Source organism: Nothobranchius furzeri, chromosome 19 (assembly GCF_043380555.1).
Source record: "Nothobranchius furzeri strain GRZ-AD chromosome 19, NfurGRZ-RIMD1, whole genome shotgun sequence".
In the NCBI taxonomy this organism is placed as follows: Eukaryota; Metazoa; Chordata; class Actinopteri; order Cyprinodontiformes; family Nothobranchiidae; genus Nothobranchius; species Nothobranchius furzeri.
The window spans coordinates 11,642,360-11,656,971 of NC_091759.1; the positions used below are offsets into that span (position 1 = coordinate 11,642,360).

General features: G+C 40.6%; 1 protein-coding gene and 1 long non-coding RNA gene across 4 annotated transcripts in view; one reads left to right on the top strand and one right to left on the bottom strand.

The window, feature by feature from the left end:
- The window catches only part of LOC107394422 (zinc fingers and homeoboxes protein 2), a 186,885-nt gene that overhangs the window by 121,099 nt on the left and 51,174 nt on the right, over nucleotides 1–14,612 (top strand). The gene's annotated exons all lie outside the window — the stretch shown is intronic.
- LOC139064296 (uncharacterized) lies at nucleotides 3,015–5,818 on the bottom strand. Its single transcript, XR_011517370.1, has 2 exons — nucleotides 3,991–5,818; nucleotides 3,015–3,261 (listed from the first exon to the last, which is right to left on the bottom strand). It is a non-coding gene; the product is annotated as an uncharacterized lncRNA (long non-coding RNA).

The following is a 14,612-nucleotide window of genomic DNA, read 5'->3' on the forward strand; positions in this document are numbered from 1 at the left end:
CACTCAGTTATTAATGTAATATTAAAACATTTTGTTAAGTAAGAATTAAATGGTTTTTTTTAACAAATCCACAAAACTTTTGGACAAATGAGCTATTTTCCTTCAAATTGCCATCCTCATTTAGTGTTTTAATGGCGATGGTAGAGAACTTGAGATGTGATGAAGGCCATCCTCATCAAAGCTTTTAATTAAGCCATCAAACCGCTGAGCTAGTTCACAGATGTGTCCTCACATCTGGTTGGTTTCATTAGCTGGAAATGTCGAGACAAGCATGTTTCTGTTTACTTGTCCAATGGACCAGAAGGTGAGTTTTCAAAGCCAGCTGCTGGGGGGGAGGGGGGGGGGGGTCATCTGTATCGATCACAACCTCCTTCCACCTCCTGGGGATGGGAACTGGTCAATTTGCATTAGAGAAGTAGAAGCTTCAGCGACGGACCACTTAAAGGTGGTTGATGCTCCCCGCGGAGCTCAGTCCCACCCAGCTGCCTTAAATTCCCAATCCTTAAAAGTCAGTTTTGTGTCTAACCACAGCTGGAGTGATCCACGAGTAATCAGAAGGGTGTTTTTTTTTTCTTTTTTCCCAACCTGGATGTAATTTGGTTGGTAGAGCTAATTTCTAACGACGTACCTTTTCCCAGCTTTTCCAGCTGTGAGCTGAAAATGTTTCTTTTGATTTGACAACATTTTTAAAGGTTAACCTTTGTCTTCACACAAAGGAAGGAAATCAGTGGCTGATGTAAAGCATGTATGTGATACGGAAAGCAAATGTCTAAATGTAGTTGAGATGATTAGTACGATTCAACCAGACGTCTGAAATTTCGCCAACATCGAAGAATCGATACCGCTCTTCTCAATTCTTTTGATCATTGGAACATCTTAGAGAAAAGTTTTAAAATATATAATTTTAATATATTTCTTAAAACAAACATGTACATGGATCCAGAGTGGTGAGGGAAATAGGTTCTAGTATAATTTTATATATTTAACATAAATATTTGAAAGTTTTTTTTTCCTCGTCGATAAATAGCTGTATTCTTCTTATCATGAAATTAATCAAGTAGATGTTTTTCATTTATTTAGTTGATGAATTTTACTCATATTTTTGTCAAAAATGAAATAGTTTAACTCCGAAATAGTCCTAACCCACCATCGAAGCCCTATCAAATCAAATTCAACATTTACATTTTCTTATTAGGTACTTTGTGATATTTAATTTATAAAATAACTGTATCGTACCTAAACTTAACTAAATATGCCTATAGCTACAAAAGCTATTCCTCCCAACTAACTCATGTGTTAATTATTACAAAAGTAAATTTCCCTGTAAAACTGTTAATTTTGTTTTATTACTGTATTACCATTCAGCTATTTGATTTAACACGAAATAAATTGTGAACTAAGTAAAATTTATAACATATAGTTAATAAAGTTCTGACAAAATACAATTAAGCTCTTAATTATTTATTCATTTTAGTATTCAATATTTCTAAATAAATCATCTGAAGATTCAAAAAGCTAAAGAGGGACGTAGTCTTTGTTTACAGTCTGTGAGCCTGCAAGGTTGCTCAGGCTGTGTAAGCTAACGCTGCTGCACCCGCATTTGTAATTTGACATCGGCTAACAAAACGCAGGAGCATTTGGTGAAGAACCTAACCCAGTAAAAAAGATCGGCCCAGAACTTATTTCTTGTACCCCAAAGAAGCCACAGCATCGGGTAATGAAAGCTAGAGGTTAATGATGACCTAACAATGCTAACGGTGAATCAGAAACAGTGTCTGTGTCTGATCCATCTTCACTCTTCATCTGGAGTCTCCTGGTGTTGAGTCGTAGGTGGCAACCGTCATAAAAATCATGTACGGCGTACATTTTAGGACATCCTCAGGTGTCAGGTATCAGGTCTCAGGTGTCAGACTTCAGACCATGGGGAAAAAACATCAGGTTTCAGGAAAAACTTCTTCAGGGAACATCCTCAGGTCTCAGTTGTCTGGTGTCAGACCTCAGTTCTCAGTTGTCAGTTCTCAGTTTTCAGTTTTCAGCTGTCAGTTTTCATGCCTCAATTGTCAGTTCTCAGCTGTCAGTTGTCAGTTGTCAGGAGTCAAGTCTCAGTTGTCAGACATCGTCTGAGTCATGGCGCTTTCGGACAACGGCAGGGGAATGGGGACAACCGCGGTGTGTCCCCCGCATCCCAGCCTCCCCGACACCCCTGCCGTTGTCCGAAGGCGCCAGAGCCTCGCTATAAAACGACCCCCATCAGTTGTCAGATATCACGAGCCTTATGGTTTGACAAACTTTGTCCTGAAGCAGTTTAACCTGAAACCGGAGGCTTTTTCCCATGGTCTGAAGTCTGACACCTGAAAACTGAGACCTGACACCTGACACCTGACAACTGAGACCTGACAACTGACACCTGAGAACTGAGACCTGTCACCTGACAACTGAGACCTGAGAACTGAGACCTGACACCTGACAACTGAGACCTGAGAACGGACACCTGAGACCTGACAACTGACACCTGACAACTGACAACTGAGACCTGACACCTGAGAACTGACACATGAGAACTGACAACTGACACCTGACAAATGAGACCTGACAACTGACACCTGAGAACTGAGACCTGACACCTGACAACTGAGACCTGAGAACGGACACCTGAGACCTGACAACTGACACCTGACAACTGACAACTGAGACCTGACACCTGAGAACTGACACATGAGAACTGACAACTGACACCTGACAAATGAGACCTGACAACTGACACCTGAGAACTGAGACCTGACACCTGACAACTGAGACCTGAGAACGGACACCTGAGACCTGACAACTGACAACTGAGACCTGACACCTGAGAACTGACACATGTAGGGCTGCAACTAACGATTATTTTCATAATCGATTAATCTGTCGATTATTTTTTCGATTAATCGATTAATCGGTTTGTTATTGTTTAGCTATTTAACCTATACAAGTGATGGATGCATTTCAGTTAAGAACAAAAAAACATAAGAGAATTGTGCAGTTGACTGCAATCTATTTTATTGCACATGAACACAGTCAGCAGTATAAAATGAGCTAAACAGTGCAAAATATCAGTCCAGAATAATTTTTAGCATTAGCTGGAAGCCTGCTCCTTCCACCATGGATAGTGGCCTCATGTCTTTTACCAGCATGTTTAGAATAGAGTTTGTAAGTGGTATGAATTGCTGGGGGGTGAGTGTCTTCTTCCCCATGTAGTTGTCCATCGTTGCTTGTTTTTTTCTGCATAAGAAACACAAATAGACTGAAATAAGTACACATATAAAATAAAGCAGCACACACACTACAACACTAAATCAATATTATATTATTTGAATTAATTAACAATATACAGTGATCATTTATTTTGAGGGTTACGTTCTACAAAATAGCCCGCAACAGGAGATATTCAGAAAAAAAGTAAAACATTTTTACTATTAAAAAGCTCTAAGTAAGAAGCTCATGAGGTTTTTACTTTGAGTCGGGAGTGTTTAAATTAGCCAGAGAAATGTGAAAAATGTTTATTTTGTGTAATACTGTTTAAGAAACATGATAAAAATGTGTTGTGAGGCGTTTTACAGCGTTAGATAGTAAAACAGCCTTTTAATAGTAAAAAAATGACTTTTTCTGAATTTCTCCTGTATTTAAAAATTGAAAGTGTACAACTATGCCGCGTTATATTCACCTGGACACAGCTTGTCTGTATATTTTTCTCCGCGGAGTTGTCCTTTTTTGAATGAGGAACATAGTTATGGGTTTGTGCCGTTTTTCTCTTAACGAGAACATTCTTATAAACAGACGTGCTAAATTTGGCAAGCGCATGATACACAACACGGAGGAGATTCACGATTGCATCTAGTCAATCAGAAGTAGAACACCGCAGACTGACGCGGCAAAAAAACATGTTTAACATCCACTATAACGAACTCAGCTAAAACACTAAGTCCAGCTTGTTTATTTTCTGTTACTTACCGGGCTGGCTCTTCCAAATGACGGCTCACTTGACCGCGGTGCTCTTCCTCTGCTGCATCAGCCCCCACATGCTTTCGTCTCAAATGTGCTCCCATACTCGTGAGGTTTTTGTCCGGGGTTTCTCTTCAGTTTTGTCGCTTCTATTTTTCTTCCGTATTTCCTCTTGTTCCGCCATTTTCTCACAGCAAGATGAGCGTCAGTAACGTGATACGTCATGAAAACCGAGGGCACCCATTGGCTCATTTCTTCTTCTACGGCTCCACTGGTAGATCAGTGGCTCATTACTGCCACACACTGGCGGCAAATTTAACAGCTTGTAACCGATGTCAGATTGTGGTAAAAAATAGACTTTATGCGGTAAAATATGATTATTAAACAACTAATCGATGACTAAAAAAGTTGTTAACTATTTTAATAATCGATTATAATCGATTAAATCGATTAGTTGTTTCAGCTCTAGACACATGAGAACTGACAACTGACACCTGACAAATGAGACCTGACAACTGACACCTGAGAACTGAGACCTGACACCTGACAACTGAGACCTGAGAACTGACACCTGAGAACTGAGACCTGACAACTGACACCTGACACCTGAGAACTGACAACTGAGACCTGACAACTGACACCTGACAAATGAGACCTGACAACTGACACCTGACAACTGACACCTGTCACCTGAAAACTGAGACCTGACAACTGAGAACTGACACCTGACAACTGAGAACTGACACCTGACAAGTGATACCTGACACCTGAGTATGTCCTAAAATGTACGCCGTAGTCATGGTAGTGTGAAAGTGGCCTGTATGTTTTGAAAATGGGCTGCAGTAACCAAATTTGACTACAAAATGTCATTCTTCGTCATTTTTACATCATGCACCTTTAATTGAAAACTTTTTTTTCTTTTGCTGATTAACTAGAACTTTATGATTCTGAAAGTCAAACATAGTCATCGAATTGCTATTATTGTGTGTTTGAATCAGTGTGTGGCAAGGATGAGTTCACTTAACTATACAAATAAAAAAAAAATGATTTTGTTGAGTGTCCGATTATTTAATGACCAATTACTCATTATGCTGAATATTCCAGACTTTATTTCCTGTACAAACCACAGTTTTATTTTAAGCTAGCTCAAAGTCCATCTTTTAAACTCCTGGCATTCACATATGCTCACTTTGGCTCCTTGCACTGGATTATTCTCTTCTACTTCTTATTATGGAAACAACTTTTTCTTTTTAACAATTCATTTAATTTAGAATAATGCTATTTTACATTTGTCTTTTCAGTTTGAACTCGACCAAATGAATTGATGCTTATTATCTTGTTTGTAGGACTTCTTCCAGCCCAATTAGTGTTTTTACTGTAAATATTTCTTCTTCCAACAGGATTTGAGCTTAAAAATGTTCTTTGACCTTAAAAGCATCAAACATAAGCTCCTTTTCTTTTATTTTGAGTTAAGCAATAAAAATTTAGAAGAAAAGTATGAATTTGGCTCTTTTCTACATCCAATATTAATATTCTTTATGTAGCTCTATGATATAAACACTGGATTTTTAGGGTGATCATTCCGTTTTTTGTGCTAGAGGAGGCTCCATCTCTTCATCCTGCTGTCAGATGGAGGTTCAGGTGTTTGAATGAGCAGGAGGAGTGAAATGAGATCGGGATAAAAGAGAGAAAATGCTTCACGTATCGCTGACCTGAAGTGTTTCTCCGTTTCTCATTCACCTGCCCCCACCCGGTCACCCTGTCCACCCCCGTCCGTATCCTGGTCACTCTCCATCATTATTTTCCCCTCTTCCTTCCACCTTCTCTCTCTTTTTTTTTTTTTTTTGGTACGTCCTGACTCGCATCTCAAAATGAGATTTGTCGAGATGCAGCTCGGCGCTCCAGCGAATGTTTATTTGCATTTTATTTTCTTTATTTAACTTTGATTTCCCCTGGTTTGTTATTTGGGATTGAGTGGGGAGCGGGGACCGGGGTCTTCCTGCGGAGCGGTGAAGTTCAAGGCCCTTAAGCTGTCACGCCGCCTTGCTCAAGGGCCCTTCAGTGAATACCAACTCTCACCTCTGACCTCCCTGTGTGAAATTAAAGCTTGCAACAAAAAAAACGAACCTTACTCTCGCCACAGATTGGTTTTTAAAACAGGGATTGAAAGGCAACCGCGTATTAGACCATGGGTGGAATTATACATATTTTTTTATTTAATCATAGAAAAAAGGAAAATGAAGAAAGGTTGTTAAAAAGAAAAACATGAGGAAGATGCACAGGTCTTTGCAGAAATCAGTGCAATCAGAGCATCGGCAATATCCCATTGATTCATGCGCAGCCGAACAATAATCAGAATATTGCAGCTTGGTAAAAATCTAATATTACCATAGAAACAGAGATTAGGCAGACTGCAAAAGCCCGACAGAGACAGATAAGGTGAGCGCATGCCTCAACATTCTGGCTAATCACAGCTTCACATCTCTTTCAGGTTTCTCATAAAAGAGATAAGAGCTTGTCCAAGTTGTTGCCCAGGAGACACTGTGTTTACATGCAGCCAATCAAGTATGAAATAACTGAGGGCAGCGGGCTTTAATTGCTTATTGATGTGCAAGTTTTGTGTCCAACCTGTTGAAGAAAGATCAGGTATCAGACTGCATCAGGTGGCGTGACCGTCAACAGTAAAGGATACTTTTGACCTTTTGCAAACACCCGTTTAAAGATTTAGTAACGCCAGAACTAAAGACGTCAGATTAAATCATTTAAGGATTAAAAAGTGTTATTTTTCACAGAAACAGTGATTCTGGCTTGTATTATTATGGTATGTTATCTCAGCTGCCTCAGTCCTGAATATGTTGATAACACTTTACAATAAGGGTCCCTTTATTAATGTTACTTTGTGCATTATTAAGCATTAATAAACAACATATCCTTTATTAACGTTCCAGATTTTGTTTTCTATTAAGTGTCCTTAGGACAAAGGGCTGTTTGCAGGGTGTCTGCTTAGTAATGCATTACATAATATTGTTATGCTATTACTTTAATTAATAGTGTATTAATGCTTAATAATAGACTAAGTCATGTTAATAAAGGGACCCTTATTGTAAAGTGTTACTAATATTTCATTCTGGCCTGTTTATGAATATTTAGGGTCAACAGAGGTCAATATGCCAAAGAATATCCATACATCCATTTTCTGAACCCGCTTTGTCCGTGCAGGGGGGGTGGTGGTGGGGGGGGGGGGGGGGGGGCGCTGGTGCCTATCTCCAGCGGTCAACGGGCAATCAGGCTCGCTGGTCACAGATTTAGTTTGGATGTACTTTTATGAATAGATGTCCTGAATAAGTGTGCTGACTCCTTTTCAATATGATATCATCTTTGTAGTTCAAAACACGTAACTGGTACAAACAGTATAATGTGTAATATTTTGCCGTTACACGCAATCGTCTTGTGTGAGCAAGATCTAAATTTCATATCAGTAGATTTACACCAGGTGTCTCTGAACGGAAGAGCTCTCGATGCCCATTCATCCCACCTTTTTTCAACTCATTCATTAAACCCGGGTGCTCACCGCAGCGTTCCTGTGTCTGCTAATCCAGCTTTACTGCTCATCTTGTCCAGCCTCCACCCCGACCGTCTTATGTAATAAAAAATAATCTGTTCTAATTCTCCTTTCATTCTTTGAGTTTTGCGAATTGTTTTCCAACCTGTTTATATTAAATGTGTGAAAAGAAAGTTGGAATCTCAGCCTCATCCTTCACATTGGTCCTAATCAAATGACAGGGTTTATTATAATTGTCTTGCTGTTTCTAATGTTCATTCTAAAGAGGTTTTGGTGTGGCAACAAAAATTAAACCATCATAGATTAAAACTCTTTTAGACCACCCAAATGTAAATTATGGTATCATCAGACTTTCAACTCAAACATAAAAGCAGCATTTATTTTAGAGATTCCTGTCACGTTCTTCTTTGTCGTCTTGTGGACGTTAGCCATTAGCAGACCGAACGAAAACCTGTTACCCAACAGTATTTTAAAAGTGACTATAAAAGACAGAATGGAAGAGGAGAAACATGAAGAAATAAATCTGGTCTCGAGGAAAGGCGCTGTGACTGATAAAAGTTTATTAGAAGTCCTTTTGTGGAGTCTCAAGTCCTGAGCATTTTTTTTTTATTTCCCCTCAGCGGGGCTCTTTCCACGCCTGCCTCCAGAATTTTTTCTTGGCAGGCCATAAAGTCCCTCTGTGGCAGCGTTACAACCCATGTGACAGTTAAACCCACCACAGAAGCCATACTAATGGAATTCTCTTCGGCAAGGTGTCCCGTCTCTGCCTATTCACATGAAGAAGACGGAGCCCCTCCCTCCTCCTCCTCACCTCAAAAGAATGCAGTGCACCCCCAACGGTGCCTTTATGCACAACTGTCATCACAGGATGGTTATTTTCATTTACATTTTCATTTTAGGCAGAATATTCTCAGCAATGAGAAGGGTGGAAGCTCGAAAGCCTAAAACAGCAGTAAAACCAGTGTGCAGCAGGAACGAAGCAGGCAATGATACGATTGTAATATGTGAGCAAGTGTCTTAGAGGGAAGTGTGTGTGGGGTGAAAATTAAAGAAAGGGGAAGAAAAGGGACTGAAGAATTGTTTCACATGAGACTAGAAATTTGATTAAAATTTTATTTCTCAAGTCAAACTTGTCTCGTTAGGAGGAAGAAGAAGAAGAAGAAGAAAATATCATTTCTATAGCGCCTCTCAAGATAAAAATCATGAGGCGCTTCACATAAACAAAAACAAAAAATATAAAAATTGTAAAAATATGAAAAAGCACTTAGAAAATGTTGAAAAATAGATTTAAAATGAGCTAAAATAGACAATTGTGATAAAAAAAATGTTAATAAAGAGAGAGAGTGAATAGGAAAGAGGGAAATCAGTGGATCCTGAGGAAGGTGGATTAGGTGGGGAGAGCAGAATAAAGAGAGAGTGGTGAAGAAGGTCATACAAAAGCCAGCTTGAACAAGTGAGTCTTCAGCTGCTTTTTGAAGGAGACCACTGAGTCCACTGATCCCAGGCTCAGGGGGAGAGAGTTCCAGAGTCTGGGGGCCACAGCAGCAAATGATCTGTCACCTTTGGTCTTTAGCCTGGTGCTTAGGGCTGTCGCGGTAACCGCAAAAATGAAATATCGCAATATGAAGAAACCTACCGCGCTGCATCATGGGCCACCGCGATTACTGAACTTGGTTCAACTCAATGATGCATGTTGAGAAGGATGGCTGCACTGGTATCAAAACGAAACGTTACTTCGCTCCTGTGGGAGCACTTTGGTTTTCAGTACGTCAGCTGCTGCGCAGCCAGAGTCCTTGGCCGAGACAGAGCTGCCACCAGCGGCTAAAATAAATAAACGCTCGGAGACCTGCTGAAGTCCCAGACAAGCACTGCTTCTGCAACCGTCCTGAAGAGAGTTTGAGCCGAGCTGGAGCTCACTCGCTACCTGCAGGAGGAATGCATCCACCCTAAAGAAACCCCCCTGACATGGTGGAGCAACAACCGGGATAGATTCCCTTTGCTCGCCAGAGTCGCACGCAAGTACGTGTGTGTTAGTGCAACGAGCGCACCATCCGAGAGGGTTTTCAGTGTTGCTGGAAATGTTGTCACCCCTCTCAGATCCTCTCTCAGACCGTATATGGTTAACATGCTGGTTTTCCTTGTGGGTAACAAGGACGTGACCGAGCTATAAATCACCGTCATTCGTGTGTGTGAAAGTGAAATGATAGTGCGCCCGCCCCCCGGCACGCGCGCGCCCGGTACATGTAATTTTTTATGCTTGATTTTAAACAACTAAACAACATGGGGACTTGTTAGATGCTGCAGCCAAATTTGCATTTAAAAGTTTAACCTTCTCCTGAATTTTGTTGTTTTTAAGTTCAGTCGGACTCCGACTGTCGGAGAAACAAGCGTTACTGCGATGTGTTGTTACTGCCCTTTGATCTGCATTCAGTTAAGTGTTATTAAAGAAGGCACGGCAATTTTAAACCTTTTTTAAATGTGTAAACATTATGTTTAGATAGTACTGCAATAAAAAAAAGAAGTGCTGCAATAATATCGCACACCGCAATATTAAGCCACCCTGAATCACCGCAGGGGGAATTCCTCAACCGCGACAGCCCTACTGGTGCTGCACAACCAGTAGGCTTTGATCACTGGACCTCAGGGACCTGCTGGGGGTGTAGGGACTAAGAAGATCACCAATGTAAGATGGTGCTTGTCCATGTAAGGCCCTATAGACCAGAACCAGGATCTTGAAATGAACCCTGAAGTTGACTGGCAGCCAGTGAAGCTGGAGGAGAAGCGGGGTGATGTGGGTGTGTTTGGAGGACTTGGTCAGAAGCCGAGCACAGGCATTCTGAACCACCTGCAGACGGTTCAGGGAGGTTCTGCTCAGACACGTGAAAAGAGAGTTACAGTAGTCTAAGCGTGAGGAGATGAAGGTGTGGAGAACTGTCTCAAGTTCAGAGCGGGACAGAATGGGACTCAGCTTAGCAATGTTCCTGAGATGGAAGAAGGAAGAGCGAACAAGAGAACTGACATGAGAATCCAGGGTGAGAGCTGGGTCAAAGGTCACGCCAAGATTCCTGACAGAAGGTTTGGTGTGAGAAGCAAGCTGACCAAGAGAGCCTCTGACTTTGGGAACCAGCTTGTCTGGGGCACAGATGAGGATCTCAGTCTTATCTTCATTCAGCTGAAGAAAGCTCCCACCATCCAGGTTTTAATAGAGTCCAAGCAGGTGTGTAACAGCTGCAGCTTAGACATCTCATGGGGCTTGAAGGAGTTGTACAGGAACTTGTTTGACCAAATATGGGTCTCCTGTCTAAAGTTTTCTGCCTGATTACTATAGATTAAAACTGCTGCAGGAAAGATCAAAACAATATTCCTAGTATGAAATTATGTTGTTTTTTGTGCTCCTATGTCTAGTACTTTGGGTCTGCTGCTGGCAGTGTTAAATGTGCTATATAGAAAAAGTTTGGCATGGTATGGTACGGTATGGCATGGTATAGTATAGTATAGTATCTTTGGTGTGTTCTTACTGTGTTTAGCTTCTAATTCCATATTTGGTTCTTTTTAAAAAGCAGGAAAGGTTTTTCTTTACCTTGCTGACGTACGTTTCGTTTGCCGACCGCGAAACCTCAGAGCCGGAGCACAACGGAGTAGGAAGTGACGCCACCATCAGCGTCAGCTCTGAGGATGTTTTGCAGTCGGCAAACGAAACGTACGTCAGCAAGGTAAAGAAAAACCTTTCCTGTGTTTTAAAAAGAACCAAAAATGGAAATAGTATAGTATAGTATATTTTTGTCAAGTGTAGTATGGTATGGCATGGCATGCCATGGTATGGTGTGGTGTGGTGTGATATGACATGGTAGCCTGGCCAGCCAGCCCATGCTTCCTTATGGGAAGCATTGGGTCTGGGGACTCTCCTATTCAAATAACCCCACCCCTTTAGAATTCCAAGCAATTCCTGAGGCAATCAGCGCTGAGCAGCATACGTCCCACACCACAACGCTCAGTTTCTCATAAACAAGAAGACAGCGGCTGAAGCGGAGTTCACTGCGGCTCTTTCCTCTCTTCTAAATGACTTGGACACATTTTTATACCCAGAAGAAGTAGTGCTAAAAGCCTTTCGTCCAAAGAAAGATGTCTGCACTGTTGCCAGACGGCATTTCCGCCTCTTTTCAGATTGGTTATTTTTGTGTTGTCTACTCCCACACCTCATGTGCCTCTCTGCCTGTGAGTAACCAGACAAGGTCTCTGTGTAGAATTAAACTGAGGAGGAGTCTGGCACACCAGGGTAATGGCATGGTATGGTATACATATGAAGAACTTAGTAGGGTTGTGAATCTCAGAGCAACTCACGATTTGATTCGATTCCGATTCTCAGGGTGCCGATTCGATTCAGAATCGATTCTCAATTTAAATCGATTCACAATCAATATTAACCAAGAGTGCCAGTTCCAGGATAAACTACTTTGTTGTGCAAGTTAGTTAAAGCTATGGGGAAAATGTTTATTTTACTTTAAACTCGTCATGCTAAAAGAAAAGCTTATTTACAAGGTAAAATAAAGTGATTCTAAAACTAAACAGAAACAATCTTTTGACCAAAAGGTAACATTTATTTTTGCGTACCTTGTAAAATATAACAAATCTTTAGCTACCTAACAGTAGCTTTGAAAGTAATACAGTCAAATACAGCACCGTGAGTCAAACAAAGGAAAATGTTTTCTCTCATTTATCAATAACTTCAAATAAACACAAGAGTAATCCTGAGTACTCACTTATCAACTTAGAAAATAAATATGAGAATATCTCAGATTTCTCAGTATGGAAAAAAAAATTACATTCCAGTCCTCACTTATCAGCAAATTCAAAAATAAATCATCCCAATTTATGGGACCACAAAAGTAAACGGAGTACTAACTCTCCTAACAAACACCAAAAAACATACAAAAGTGCATCTCGAACCTGTAACATGCCAAACATTTGAGTTCCTGGAATCTATTCTGAACCTTTATAAATATCTGAATACTGAATCCCGAGTCAGACTTGAATCGATTTTTTTAGCACCTCTAGAACTTAGCAGTAAAAATCCAGTCTGAAATCTAAAATTGTGAATCATGTGAGAGGAAAAGGTCAAAAACATGGAAGAAAATAAAATCTCAGAAACTTAGAAATCTGATGAGGCCCAGGCAGCAGAGGCAGAGTCGATCAGAACGTGAGCTGAAAGCGTAAACTAAAGCCCTTTTTACAAACACATTGTGCTGGCAAATTGGCGTAATATTACTGCAACGGCGTGTCTCATAAACGTGTCATATTGGCATGGTGTTGTGCCAATTTTGCGGCATTTGTTCTGCCTTGCTTAGTAATAACATTGCGATAATTGTCTGCCATATAAACGGTGATTGCACCTTGGTGCAACAAAATGAGGTGTCATGATGACGTAGGGAGTTAATGCCGAGCTCCGGCCAACAAACTAATTGAAAAGGAAAGTAAACACATGCGGTAAGTTTTGCTTTTTGAACAAAATCAGCTGAGAAGGCAAACTGAAGCGCTGCACGATTGACATATCGACAGCATTGTTTGGTAAAAACGGCCCAAGTCAATTATGTTTATGTTTATGTATTTAGCAGACGCGTTTGTCCAAAGCGACTTACAAGCCAGTTAATGGCAAAAGATGTGGTCGAGGAGGCAAAACATGATCAATGACTTTGTCAGAGACAACAAAACCAATTTCAACCAGACATAGTCCAACATGGCATACTACTGTTTGTGCAATGTATGTTCAAAGCTTGGAGATTGATCAACGTTTACTTAAAGATCCCGTTCACTTGTGAAATACTTGTTCATTTTTTTATTACCTTTGGCCAGTCTGAGCTGCATTTGCATGCTGAACATGAAAACTTTCTTCAAACCTTTTACCTGCTTTAGCTGCAGAAATGAAATGGATGTGTAAATTACCAATTCAGAAAAGGTCGATCTCTTCTACATCACAGAAAAATGACCATCAATGACCTCACCCACCTTGGTTTGCAACCGCCCATGGGAGGGAGAGAGGAGAGCGAGTCTTGGTTAGTAGAAGTTAACCGTTAGAAACTCAGCGACATTGCGTAATACTTCTGGGCTTGTGTTATTTGTAGAGGTAAAATATCTACGTTGCATTTTTTACCCAAGAAATAAAGAGCCAATGAAGGCAGCTAAGTAGTCGCATTGCTTTTAGCCAATCAGAGGCGAGACATTTGCGTAATCCTGTTGTCTTCCACCAATGCTTTGCTAGGTGCGTTTACAAATTCTCCATCTAAGACATGTGATACCTACAGGATACCAAAATCCTGCCACATAGACTTTCTAAGGGCTGGGAGCATCTTTTGTTCTATTTTCACAAAAGTAGTTTAATGTCATGACATCTCGCACCACAAGATCAAGCTGCAACATGATACCTCCAACACAAATATTTTGAAGACTTGGTCTCGGGAGAATATTTAAATGAGCTGTGGTTGCAGTACATCACCAGAAAATAGGAAATGTTAACCCTCTCAGGCTCATAATAAGTTTTGATAAAAGGACGAACAACCAAGTCCTTCAGGGGTGCTTCTGAGATAAAAAATGCTCATGAAATACGTATGTGGAGCAACCAGGTAGGTGGGTTTTACAAATCTGCAACGCCTGCCTCCAGAGGGTTAAGGTGCTTTTTGACATTTCGAGCTCTTTGTCTTAAACCTTGTGAAACAGGAACACAGCTAATGGCTGACATAAATAACACGGTGCTGTACTCAATGTCTATTTTGAGATGCTGTTGTTAAAATACAGTTGCCTAAAATCAATGGGATAAAACACGAAAACCCACGAAAAAGGACAGATCTGTCAGCTTTAAAGCTTGAAGAGCTGTTATTCTTTCCCAACAGTCACATTAATGGTTTGCTGTTGGTTTCAGCTTTAGGAAAATGTTCCCACTTGTTGATTTAAAACAGCATGTTAACTTCTTTTTGATTGTCATACATGTTTCTCTTTTAAGACTAGAACCTTCAACTTTGCCTTTAAAATGACACCAAGTGTTGTACTGTCCTGTAGCCTTTCAGCTATGTTTTAC